The sequence below is a fragment of the Gopherus evgoodei genome, chromosome 1 (assembly GCF_007399415.2).
Source record: "Gopherus evgoodei ecotype Sinaloan lineage chromosome 1, rGopEvg1_v1.p, whole genome shotgun sequence".
In the NCBI taxonomy this organism is placed as follows: Eukaryota; Metazoa; Chordata; order Testudines; family Testudinidae; genus Gopherus; species Gopherus evgoodei.
The window spans coordinates 120,259,642-120,273,234 of record NC_044322.1 but is presented as its reverse complement, the minus strand read 5'-3'; the positions used below and the strand labels follow the sequence as shown (position 1 = coordinate 120,273,234).

General features: G+C 48.8%; 1 protein-coding gene across 1 annotated transcript in view; it reads right to left on the bottom strand.

Annotated features, from left to right (window-relative positions):
- The window catches only part of VWA3B (von Willebrand factor A domain containing 3B), a 165,626-nt gene that overhangs the window by 89,640 nt on the left and 62,393 nt on the right, over window positions 1-13,593 (bottom strand). The window lies entirely within an intron of this gene.

Below are 13,593 nucleotides of genomic sequence, written 5' to 3'. Positions count from 1 at the left end.
CGAGACCTCTCACAGCTTCCCAACCCTCAAACAACATTACCCAACCCATCTTCCCACAACCCTTCAAACAACTAAACTATTCCAGGGTAATTCTGGAAAAACTCCAGTGCACAGTACCACAAGTATCAGAGGGTAGCCGTGTTAGTCTGGATCTCTAAAAGCAGCAAAGAATCACAAGGAAACATGAAACATGGGGTACAGGAGGAAGATACTACTGTGTTCAGTGTAACAACATAGATTCTGTAAAACTTCTTTCGTCTCAAATGGTGCATTTAAATCTCTTTCCCAATGTCCATCTGAGTTTGAAGCATGGATGACAGAGAGCTGCTGAAGTTCAATCCTGATGAAACTGAAGTAATGTTGATGGGTTACAGAAAACGATCAGAAGATGCATTAAAAAAAAAGTGCCTCTAACTGAAAGTATATCTCTGCCATGTGTTACTTGTGTCTGTATCATGGGAGTCTGACTGGATTCCCAGTTATTACTAGATGATCATCTTTCAGCAGTAGTCAGATGGCTTTTTCTCCATCTGCGGCTGGCTCCAAGGTTGCCACCTTTTCTTTCCGAGAATGACCTCGTCACTGAGATTTCAGCATTTGTGTCACCTCACTAATAGACTACAGCAAATCATTTCATAATGGACTACACCTTAAATCCATTCAGAAGCTAAAGCTAGTGAGAACATGGCAGCTCAGTTGTTCATAAGTAGAGTATTTTGTCCAAACAGATGAGATCAGTCTTTGCTCAGGAGGAAATACTCAACAAGCAATGCCTGCCTCTGGATTTCCGGATGGAGTTCAAGCCCTAAATAACCTGGGACCTGCTTACTTGAGACATCACCTCTTTTCCAATCCCATACTGCCACAGTTGAGATCAGCAGTTTTGCTCAAGCTGCGGTCCCCTTTATATAAAAGGGGTAAGAGACTGGCAGGATTTTCTCCACATAGGCTCCCTTTTCAACAGAATGCATCCCCCCAGCACCCTTTATCCCAACAGTACAATACATTAAAATTCAATATAACTTCTCAAGGAATGGGTCTAATAGTCTGAGTGGTACTTGAAGGGAAAGCAAAAATACACGCGTTATTATGGCATTAAACTTATTAAATACACCACAATCTGCAAAGCAGATACATAAAAGAATCTACAGAGAAGTATTCCTCCAGAACTACTAGAACACCTTTTATTCTGGATATGAAACTGATGCATTGTGTAATGAATTAATCTCTTTGAAATAACTCAGGTGAAACTGCCAGGGCACACAAAAATGAAAGAGCACACGAGCATGATGTTAATGAAGAATTGCCATGGCAACCTTTTTGCTTGCTTCTCTATTTCCAAAACAATAAATCTGATGCTAGTGCATTAATGTTTGTAGAGGATGAAAATAAAAATAATGTCCTCTAAGAAACCAAAGGAGCATTTTACCTCCAACAAAACCAAGATCTGAGGAGAAAGAATACCAACAATTGTGTATGTATTTATGAATTTATGATTCTGAATGGAGCCTTTTCAAGTATAGGAGCAACCAAGATTCTTAATGCAACTTCATAATTCCTGCTCAAGCTTTATAATTAGAGTCCTACCAAATTCACGGTCCATTTTGGTCAACTTCACAATTATAGGATTTATTAAATAGCCAATTTAGTGGTTTCAGATGTTGCCATTTGAAATTTCACAGTGTTGTAACCGTGGAGGTCCCGACCCAAAAGAGAGGGAGGAGGGTCACGGGATTGCCACTCTTACCTCAGAGCAGCCTTCAGAGCTTGGCTTCCAAGCCAGCAGTCACGGAGCTTCCTGCAGCCAGGGGAGGTTCCCAGTGGTGAGTCTGACCTGGCCTTGGGAGCTGCCCCTGCAGGGGAATAAGAAGTCCCATCCCTCCCCAGCCTAGCCAAGACCAGGAGCTGGAGCTGACCCTCCTCTACAATAGCCAAATTTCATGGGGAGATCAGATTTCATGGTCCGTGATGCATTTTTCAAAGCCGTGAATTTCATAGGGCCCTATTTATAATTAAAGTCACACCTATTCTCAATTTTTCCTTCAAGTGTTGGCATGGATTCCAAAGGAGATTGAGTTCCAGGGCTGATAAAGGTAAGTTGACTCCACTTAGTAGTAGTTCCAGTTCCTTTCCTTCCTTGACATATAGCATATTCGTGACCTGCAATAATGCAGGCTCCAACATTTTGGGCCATAACCTACCATTGAGCTATTCATTAGATGTCTTAATGAAATCTGTGGGCAAGTTCTCTATAAAAATAGTTGGCAGGACAGGAGTGTTAATTTATAACTGCTTCTAACGAGAGCAGGCAAATAACTGATTTTTTGATTCAGCCAGCAAACTGAAAGATCAGAGAAAATCAGTTCATTTCCAAAAAGGTTTGGAATTTGTCAGCACTTGGAAAAGTCTGTTTCAGATCAGGTATGTGTGTTTCCCTTTATAACCTTTAGCTCAGTGGTTAAGAAATTGGTATGTGGGAGACCCAGTGTCAAATCCCCACTCTGGAGCAAGGACTTGAATTCAAATCACAGCCCTGCCAGGTAAGCATATATCGACAGGTTATAGGCTACTCTGGGTGGGTTGCTCTCAATTTCTCCTGTTGAAGCTGTTCCACTTTATTTAACTACTTAAATATTCAGTGGGCCAAAGTGTGAGTGACTCTATAGCCTCGTGATTAAGGCACTGACCTAGGAGATGTGGATTCAAATCTTCCCTCTGCCTGACTAAAAGGAGGAGTTTGAATCCACATCTCTTACCCCTCTCTCCCCAAGTGACTGCTTTAATCACCAGCTATAGAGTCACTCTCACTTTAAAGATTGTGACAAAGTTCCTCCTTTACCTTGGTGGGTCCTGCGCTTATTGGTGGATTTGCTCACCTCACTGATCTTCCCCTCTGGTGGAACCCACAGTATGGGTCAACTCCTCCTGTGTCTGATCAGGAGTTGCAAGGTTTGGGGGGAACCTGGGCTCACCCTCTACTCCGGGTTCCAGACCAGGGCCCTGTGGATAGCAGCTGTCCATAGTGCCTCCCGTAACAGCTGCATGATGGCTACAACTCCCTGGGCTACTTCCCCATGGCCTCCTCCAAACAGCTTCTTTATCCTCACCACAGGACCTTCCTCCTGGTGTCTGATAATGCTTCATTGTCTGATAATTCCTCAATCCTCCAGTAGCATACCCTCTCAGTCTCAGCTCCTTGCGCCTCTTGCTCCCAGCTCCTCACACGCGCTTCCTCTCCTCTGGCTCCTCCCCGCCTGACTGGAGTGAGCTCCTTTTTAAACCCAGGTGCCCTGATTAGCCTGCCTTGATTGGCTGCAGATGTTCTAATCAATGTCGCTATCTCCACTGCCTTCTAGAAAGAGCTTAATTGGTCCCAGGTGCCTTGATTAACCTGCAGCAACTGCCATTTGGTTACCATGGTACTAGGGATTTGTTTAGCCTGGGGCTAACATACCTGTTCCTCAGTATTTTACAGTAGCCATCTGGCCTTGCCCCATCACATATCCCACCCCCCTCTGCTCAACACCACAGGGTTGGGCAACTTGGGACGCCAGGCGGTGTGCTCGTGAAAGATCATCAGCGTTGCCGTGGTGGCATCCAGTCCTGTGCCATATGCGGAACTGGAATGGTTGGAGGGATAAGAACCACCTGGTGACCCTTGCATTCTTTTCCTTATTTATCTGCATCCACTGGAGGGGTGCATTGTCCGTCACAAGAGTAAATCACCAGCCTGAGAGGTAATAACACAGTGTCTCCATGGCCCATTTGACAGCAAGGCATTCTCTCTCGACTACTGCATACTTCTGTTCTCTTGGGAGCAGCTTTCTGCTTAGGTAGAGGATCTGGTGTTCTTCTTCTCCAATCATTTGTGACAGAACTGCCCCCAACCTCACCTCAGAAGCATCTGTCTGTAAAATAAATTCCTTGGTAAAGTCCAGGGCTATGAGTATGGGGTCATTACAGAGGGCTGTCCGGAGGTCTAAAAATGCCCCCTCTGCTGTATCGGTCCACTTCACCATGTCTGGAGCTCGGGCCTTCACCAAGTCCATTAGAGGACTTGCTCTACTGGCGCAGTGGGGAATAAAATGTCGGTAGTAGCCTACCACACCTAGGAATGCACGGACCTGCTTCTTTCAGGTCGGCCGGGGCCAGTTTTGAATCGCCTCTAGCTTATTAGTTTGGAGCTTCACTATACCCCTTCCTACAATATATCCCAGGTACCTAGCCTCTGCTAGTCTTATGGCACATTTAGCAGGATTAGCAGTGAGGCCAGCCCGCCTTAAGGTGCGTAGTACTGCCTCAACTTTCTCCAAGTGGGTTCCCCAGTCTGGCGTATGGATGATGACATCATCTAGGTATGCAGCTGCATAACTAGTATGGGGGCGCAGCAGCTTATCCATGAGGCGCTGGAATGTGGCTGGGGCCCCATGTAACCCAAAAGGGAGGACAGTGTACTGGAACAGCCCATCTGGGGTGGAGAATGCTGTCTTTTCTTTAGCTTCTTTGAAGTCAGGGGAATCTGCCAATACCCTTTTGTCAGATCCAGTGTAGTCAAGAATCGGGCACTACCCAGTTGGTCAACCAGTTTGTCAATGCGTGGTATGGGATATGCATCGAATTGGGGTACTTCATTCAGTCGGCGAAAGTCATTACAGAATCTCGTGGTACCATCAGGTTTGGGCACTAGAACGATTGGACTACACCACTGACTGTAGGATTCTTCAATAATGCCTAATTCTAAACATTTTCTTTACTTCGGCCTTGATTTCTTCTCTTTTGGCTGCTGGGATTCGATAGGGTCTCAGTGTTACCTTGGCTCCTGGGATCGTGCGGATATGGTGATAGGTCTCAGTCGTCCGCCCTGGTTTTGTAGAGAACACATCTCGGTTGCGATTAATCATGTCGGCTGCCTCGATTTTTTGGATTGGCGTCAAGTCGGGTGATATCTTCACTTGCTCATGTAAGTTATCTTCCTGGGGAAGGGTCTCCTGGGTGACTAAGCATGCCTCTTGATCATGCCAAGGTTCTAGAAGATTCATGTGGTAAATTTGCTCCAGTTTCCTGCGGCCGGGCTGCCGCACCTTATAGTTTACCTCTCCCATGGCTTCAATCACTTCATAAGGTCCCTGCCACTGGGCCAACAGCTTGCTTTCTGCTGTGGGCACCAGGATCATTACTCGATCCCCTGGTTGGAACCATCGAAGCTTTGCTTGGTGGTTATAATGGGTCCGTTGGGTCTCCTGGGCTTTCTCCAAGTGTTTCTGTACAATGGGTGTAACTCGGCCTATCCGATCCCTCAACTGTAGTACATGCTCGACTATGTTCTTTCCGGGATTTGACTCCTCTTCCCAGGCTTCTCTGGCTATATCCAATATGCCTTGGGGGTGGCGCTCATATAGTAGCTCGAATGGAGAGAAACCTGTGGAGGCTTGTGGAACTTCCCGGATGGTGAACATGAGGTAAGGTAATAGGGTATCCCAGTCTTTCCCATCCTGGCTCACCACTTTCCTGATCATGGCCTTGAGGGTCCTATTGAACCTTTCTACAAGACCGTCTGTTTGTGGGTGGTATGCAGAGGTCCGTAGGGCTTGTACATGGAGCAATGAACAGAGATCTTTCATCAACTTGGACATGAAAGGTGTCCCTTGATCAGTCAGTATCTCCTTGGGTAGTCCAATCCGGGAAAAGATCTGTACTAGCTCCTTAGCTATTGTCTTGGAAGCTGTGTTGCGTAGGCGGATGGCTTCCGGGTATTGGGTTGCACAGTCTAATACAACCAGCACATGTTGGTGGCCCCAAGCTGTCTTCTCTAGGGGCCCGATCAGATCCATGGCTATGCGTTCAAATGGTACCTCTATTATTGGAAGAGGTATCAAAGGGGCCCATAAGTATGGGCGAGGGCTATGTAGCTGACACTCTGGACAAGAGGTGCAGTATCGCCTGACATCTTCATGTACTCCTGGCCAGAAGAACCTCCGCAGGATCCTGGCCTGGGTTTTCTCTACCCCTACGTGTCCTCCAAACAGGTGACTGTGGGCGAGGCTCAATATGGCTTTTTGATGTTTTCGTGGCACCAGAAGTTGATGTATCTTCTGCTCCTGCATTTGCACCACACAGTACAGGAGATCTTTCTTCACTATAAAATAGGGTCCTGGATCCCGGACCTTCCCCTCCACTGGAACCCCGTCCTCCTCAGCCACCTCTTTCCTGACGTTATCATATCTAGGGTCCTCTGCCTGATCCCGTCCGACAGTCTCTCTCCCAAGACTAACCTGCCTGAGCTCCCGGGGGCCTGCTTCTACTTCTTCCAATGGCTCGTCGCCATCACAGCTGGGCCCAGCCTCCAGCTCACCTTCCATGTTGTTAGTTTCTCGTGTCCATCTGCCTACTAGCGCGGTCTTCTGGCCCTGGGTCAGGATTCGGGTTCCCAAAGCTTTCGTGGCCTTCCTTTCTTTTTTTGTCTTCCGGGCCTTTTGGGGGGCTGAGAATAGAACCTGAGAAAACTCAGAAAACATTGGGGGCTGACATTCCCCCAATGATGAGTCACTGCCAACAGGGTCTCCACCTCCCTCCAGCCTCTCTGGAGGGAGTAACTTATCAAACCCTGGATAGTCCCTCCCAATAACTACAGGATATGGGAGTTTAGGAACTGTGCCCACTGTCACCTTAATGAGGTTCCCCTGAACCTCTATCTCCACTGGGATGGTGGAGTAATGGCTCATGGCCCCATGCACATACATCACTGCTACACATTTGGCTTGCAGCAGCTGGCTACTTTTTACCAGCTTACCCAATATAAGGGTGAAAGCACTCCCCGAGTCCACAAGTGCTGTAGTCTCTGCTCTATTTATCTTCACCGGCCTGGTGTAGTTATGTGGGGCTAATGCAATGCCCGCAAGATGGATAAGGGCGCATGGGACCTCCCAGTCCCCCAAGTTGCATTGCATAGGCTCCTCGGTGCTGGGACACTGTGCTGCTATGTGTCCCCACTCCTCACATGCATAACATCTGTAATTGTTTCTAATTATTCTCCTGTCATATGGGCTAGGGGGTTTAGTCCCAGGGTTCCCCCCACTCAGGCCAATCCCTTCCTTTTGGAGTCTCTGCTGGTTTTCAGCCCCCCTCTTCCTCCACCTAGGACTCCTAACGGGTTTGGCTGTCCCACCTTCCAGGGCTGGGGTTGGATGTTTGCTACAAAAGGGGCTTTCCTTGGGTGGTTGGGTCAATTCCCTGGCTGTCATGCATCCTTCTACCAGCATGATCATCTTGTCATAGGTGGACGGATCGTTCTGGCCTAGCCATTTGTGGAGATCTGGTGGCATTGCCCTCATGTACCGGTCAATGACCAGAACCTCTAGTATTTCTTTCGGACTCCGGGACTCTGTTTGCAACCACTTTCGTGCGAGATGGATGAGGTCATATAATTAGGACCGCGGGGTTTTGTCTTCCTGGTACCTCCACTCATGATACCACTGGGCCCGCACTGCGGTCATTACTCCAGATCTGACCAGGATCTCTGCCTTCAGCTGGGAGTAGTCTGCTGCAGCCTCTTCAGGCAGATCATGGTAGGCCTTCTGGGCCTCCCCACACAGGAATGGGGCAAGGATGCCAGACCACTGATCTCGAGGCCAGGCCTCCCATAGGGCTGTCCTCTCAAAGGCCAGAAGGTATGACTCTACATCGTCCTCCCGTGTCATTTTCTGCAGCCAATGGCTAGCCCGTATGAGCCGCTTCCCATCATAGCCACGGTTCAGCTCTGTAATGGTCTTTACCTGGTTTATCAGTTCCCGCAACATAGCTTGGTCTTGAGCAGCTTGGTCCATCAGCAGGCGGTTAGTCTCTTGCTGCCGCCACACTGCTTCTTGCTGGGCAGCTGCCTGCACACAGTGGTTTCTATCAGTGCCTGCACTACGTCATCCATTGTGGTGACAAAAAAAAATTAACCCTCTCTCTTTTTTTTTATATCACCCTCCTTCTTCCGCTGCACTGTGCACACCAAAAATCCCACCCCAGACACCAGTTGTGACAAAGTTCCTCCTTTACCTTGGTGGGTCCTGCACTTATTGGCGGTGTCATAAACAAATAGTTAAGGGTTAATGTCTCTTTTACCTGTAAAAGGTTAACAAGCTCAGTGAATCTGGCTGACACCTGACCAAAGTACCAATCGGGAGACAAGATACTTTCAAATCTGGGTGGAGGGAAGTCTTTGTTTTGTGCTGTTTTCTTTGTTCTCTGGTCTCTCTGGGGTCTGAGAGGGACCAGATGTGTATACAGGCTCTCCAATCTTTCTGAGAAAGTCTCTTCTATTCAATACTGTAAGTACTAGATAGCAGGCGGATTAGGCATTTGTTTGTTTTCTTTATTGCAAATGTGTATTTTGCTGGAAGGATTTTAACTCTATTTGCTGTAACTTGTATACTTGTATACTTAAGCTGGTCCTTCTGGTCTAGGTGAAGCTGAAAGACCCTGTAACATATTCCATCTTGATTTTACAGAGATAATTTTTACTTTTTTCTTTCTTTAATTAAAAGCTTTTCTTTTAAGAACCTGATTGATTTTTTTTTTATTCTTGTGTGAGACCCCAGGGGACGGGGTCTAGACTCACCAGGGATTGGTGGGGGGAAAGGAGAGAAGGGGGAGGGAAAGGTTAATTTCTCTCTGTGTTAGGATCACTGTCTCTCTCTCAGGGAGAATCTGAGAGGGGGAGAGAAGGGGGGGGAGGTGAATTTCCTCTCTGTTTTAAGATTCAAGGAATTTGAATCATAGTGATCTCCCAGTGTAACCCAAGGAGGGGAAAATCTGGGAGGAAGAAATGAAGGGGGAATGGTTTATTTCCCTTTGTTTTAAGACCCAGGGAGTTTAGGTCTTGGGTTCCCCAGGGAAGGTTTTGGGGAACAGGGAGTGTACCCAAACAGTATATTTTGGGTTGGTGGCAGCGTGATAAGATCTAAGCTAGGAATTAAGCTTAGAAGGAAACAGGCAGGTCCCCACTTTCTGGACACTAAAGTTCAAAGTGGGAAACAGACCCTGACAGGCGGATTTGCTCATCTCACTGATCTTCCCCTCTGGTGGAACCCACAGTCTGGGTCAACTCCTCCTGTGTCTGATCAGGAGTTGCAAGGTTTGGGGGGAACCCGGGTTCACCCTCTACTCCGGGTTCCAGACCAGGGCCCTGTGGATTGCAGCTGTCTATAGTGCCTCCTGTAACAGCTGCATGACGGCTACAACTCCCTGGGCTACTTCCCCATGGCCTCCTCCAAACAGCTTCTTTATCCTCACCACAGGACCTTCCTCCTGGTGTCTGATAATGCTTCATTGTCTGATAATTCCTCAATCCTCCAGTAGCACACCCTCTCAGGGCTTGTCTACATCAGAAAGTTGCAGCGCTGGTGAGGGAGTTACAGCGCTGCAACTTTGAAGGTGTACACATCTGCAGGGCACCACCAGCGCTGCAACTCCCTGTTTGCAGCGCTGGCCGTACTCCCGTTTTGTCTCGGGTGTAGAGGATCCAGCGCGCGCTGGTAATCCAATGTAGACACTTACCAGCGCTTTTCTTGACCTCCGTGGAAGGAGGAAGCCTCCGGTAATCAAGCTGGTCTCCTTTCCCGGTTTGCTCTCTCGTTGCCGGAACCCCAAGCAAGCAGGTCTCCTTCCCTGCGGTTTGCTGGGTGGCTCCGGGAACGCGAGAGCAAACCGCGGCGAAGCTGGTCTCCTTTCCCGGTTTGCTCTCTCGTTGCCGGAACCCCGAGCAAGCAGGTCTCCTTCCCTGCGGTTTGCTGGGTGGCTCCGGGAACACGAGAGCAAACCGCGGCGAAGCTGGTCTCCTTTCCCGGTTTGCTCTCTCGTTGCCGGAACCCCGAGCAAGCAGGTCTCCTTCCCTGCGGTTTGCTGGGTGGCTCCGGGAACGCGAGAGCAAACCGCGGCGAAGCTGGTCTCCTTTCCCGGTTTACTCTCTCGTTGCCGGAACCCCGAGCAAGCAGGTCTCCTTCCCTGCGGTTTGCTGGGTGGCTCCGGGAACGCGAGAGCAAACCGCGGCGAAGCTGGTCTCCTTTCCCGGTTTGCTCTCTCGTTGCCGGAACCCCGAGCAAGCAGGTCTCCTTCCCTGCGGTTTGCTGGGTGGCTCCGGGAACGCGAGAGCAAACCGCGGCGAAGCTGGTCTCCTTTCCCGGTTTGCTCTCTCGTTGCCGGAACCCCGAGCAAGCAGGTCTCCTTCCCTGCGGTTTGCTGGGTGGCTCCGGGAACGCGAGAGCAAACCGCGGCGAAGCTGGTCTCCTTTCCCGGTTTGCTCTCGCGTTCCCGGAACCCCCCTTGAAGCCGCCCAACAGCGCTGCAGTGTGGCCACATCTAACACCACTTGCAGCGCTGGTTGCTGTAAGTGTGGCCACTCTGCAGCGCTGGCCCTATACAGCTGTACTAATACAGCTGTAACAACCAGCGCTGCAAAATTTTAGATGTAGACATGGCCTCAGTCTCAGCTCCTTGCGCCTCTTGCTCCCAGCTCCTCACACATGCTTCCTCTCCTCTGGCTCCTCCCTGCCTGACTGGAGTGAGCTCCTTTTTAAACCCAGGTGCCCTGATTAGTCTGCCTTGATTGGCTGCAGATGTTCTAATCAATGTCGCTATCTCCACTGCCTTCTAGAAAGAGCTTAATTGGTCCCAGGTGCCTTGATTAACCTGGAGCAACTGCCACTTGGTTACCATGGTACTAGGGATTTGTTTAGCCTGGGGCTAACATACCTGTTCTTCAGTACTTTACTGTAGCCATCTGGCCTTGCCCCATCACAGTATTTATACAAAGTGGAATAAATTCACTCTTATTTCTCTCAAACTGACCCTGAAAAACTTTCCCCCAAACAAAACTATCAGGTCAGATTCACGAATAATTTTGCGTTGACCAAAACTGCATTTTTCAGCAAATAAACTATTTTTTCTCGTAAGAAAAAAAATGTGCCCATCTCTATCTGTAATTATGTCCCCGAATCCAAAAAGCCTACAAATATTGCATTGTTTGCTAACAGCTATACCATTATATTCATTTCAAATATAATGGCCTACATTCATCCCTGTGGATGAATTTGGCCCAATAATATCTAGATAAAATAGTTCTCTAAAATACCATTTGCAGAGGTGGCTCAAACTATTCTAGAAGGCTTTTAGTTTTTACAAGGTGCCTCTTTAAAGCAACAGTTATAACAAATTTTCAAGACTATCCTAGAAAGATGCAGGGAGTGCTTGGGAACTCTCCATGGGGAGACCTGAAGAGAACAGTTGGTAGGGCTCTCCAGGAAAGGGCATAGGCAGGGACGGCTCTAGGCACTAGCTAAACAAGCAGGTGCCTATGGCGGCAAAATATATGGGGTGGCATAATACTGGGGCCCCAGCTCATACCAGAAGCGGTGATCTGGCTGGATTCTGACCACTCCAGGGGGCGGTAACCAGCTTGTTGTTCTGCCGCCGAGTGCAGCAGGGCAGGGAGCTAGCTAAGTGGAGAACCTGTCCCAGCTGCTCTTCCGCAGGCTTGTTGTTCTGCCACCGAGTGCGGCAGGGCAGGGAGCTAGCTAAGTGGAGAACCTGTCCCCGATGCTCTCCCGCAGGCAGCTGCCACCCCCGACCGCTCAGGCAGGAGCCAGTAGCGTGGTCCTGCCCGGCTGCAGAGGACAGGCCGCTCCTCGGCTTGTCCCCACCGCTGCAAGCCGAGGAGCAGCCCAACCTCTGCAGCCAGGGCAGGGCCACACTACCGGCTCGGCTTGGGGGTGGAGGTGGGGGTGGCTGCTGACCGCGGAAGAGCAGGAGCCAGTAGCGCGGCCCTACCTGACTGCAGAGGATGGGCAGCTCCTTGGCTTGCAGTGGCAGGGACAAGCCGAGGAGGAGTGAGTGGCACGTCCTCTGCAGCCGGGGCAGGGCCGCACTACCGGCTCCCGCCTGGGGGGTGGCCGCTGACCAAGGGAGAGTGGCGCGAACAAGCTGAGGAGTGGCCCATCCTCTGCAGCCGGGGTTGGCTGCTGACCGCAGAAGAGCGGTGGGAGCCGGTAGCGCGGCCCTTCCCCAGCTACAGAGGATGGGCCACTCCTCCTTGGCTTGTCCCCGCCGCTCTCCTGCAGTCAGCGGCCACCCTTACCCCCCAGGTGGGAGCCGATAGCAGAGCCCTGCTCCGGCTGTAGAGGATAGGTGGGAACATGGTGCCCAGGCAGGCCGCTCCTACTCAGCTTGTCCCCACCGCTGCGTTCTCCTCCTCCCCTCTGCGCCGCCTCCTGGCAGGGGAGGGAAGAGGGAAGCAGAGCGGAAGCCTGGGCTGAGCCCAGCTTGTGCCAGGGCCAAGGCAAAGATGAAGGATGAGCAGGGCTGGGATCCAGCAGCAGCCCCAACCCCAGGCCCTAGGAGCGGTGGTGTTGGGAGATGAATCCACCTCAGGCCAGATCCACAGCAAGGTAAGAGTTGGGCCAGGCAGGAGGGTTTTGTTAAAATTAAATGTTAAAATTACACTAGTAGGAAAGGTTTCAGAGTAGCAGCCATGTTAGTCTGTATCTGTAAAAAGAACAGGAGTCCTTGTGGCACCTTAGAGACTAACACATTTATTTCGGCATAAGCTTTCCTGGGCTACAGCTCATCTGATGAAGTGGGCTGTAGCCCACGAAAGCTTATGCTGAAATAACTTTGTTAATCTCTAAGGTGCCACAAGTACTCCTGTTCTTTTTACTTGTAGGAAATTATTTTATTTCACTAACTACAAATTCTCTGTCTTCATTTTTTTTTTTAATTTTAAACAGTCAAATCAAAACTGCAAAGTGCAAACGTGTAAAAGCCAAAAAAAAAAAAGCCCGGGGGAAGGGGCAGCCAAAATTTTTTTTGCTTGGGGCAGCAAAAAACCTAGAGCCGGCCCCGGGCATAGGGAGCGGTGACAATTGCCAAGATATAGCCCATAAGAGTTTTGTCAAATTCCCTGTTTCTGTTATGTGACATTTCATACCGAAATTCACTGTTTTCCGCAGGTTCACATAAGTTTTACTTTATCTGGTTTTGGCAAAAAGGCTATTTTCACATATGAAATATAAAAATGTATACATTTATGTAAGTTTTTGAGGCAAAAAGACATCTTTCTTTTAAAAAATGTCTCTCCCCCTTTTTTATAGATCAGAAACAAGCTTGATTTTTTTTTTTTTGGCTATTTTCACTAAAATAGTGAGCCTATTTTTTCTTTAAAAATCTGAATGTCACAGCAAAAATTCCCTTAAAAATGCACTCAAGTTGGAATTTAAAACTGAAATTTAAAAAATCTTAAATTGCATGTAGGTTCACATTTTTTTATGAATATTTCACCCAGGTTTACAGCATATCCCATTCACAAAGCCTTTACCTCCTCATTATTCAATTTAAGCTCATGCTCTCCAGCTTTTCCACTGCTGTGTTGTTTTTGTAAAACATTTATTATTTAGAATGAACTACAACAAATTCTCAGCATGTATAGAGAGAATACACCAATTTAAGAATTCCTCCAGGGGTAACCTTCCACAAAATGGATTGCCCTTTGGGGAGGGCAGAGGTTCACATTTCAAGACAAGTAATTCAGTGGAAATTGTTAACACATAGAACCTC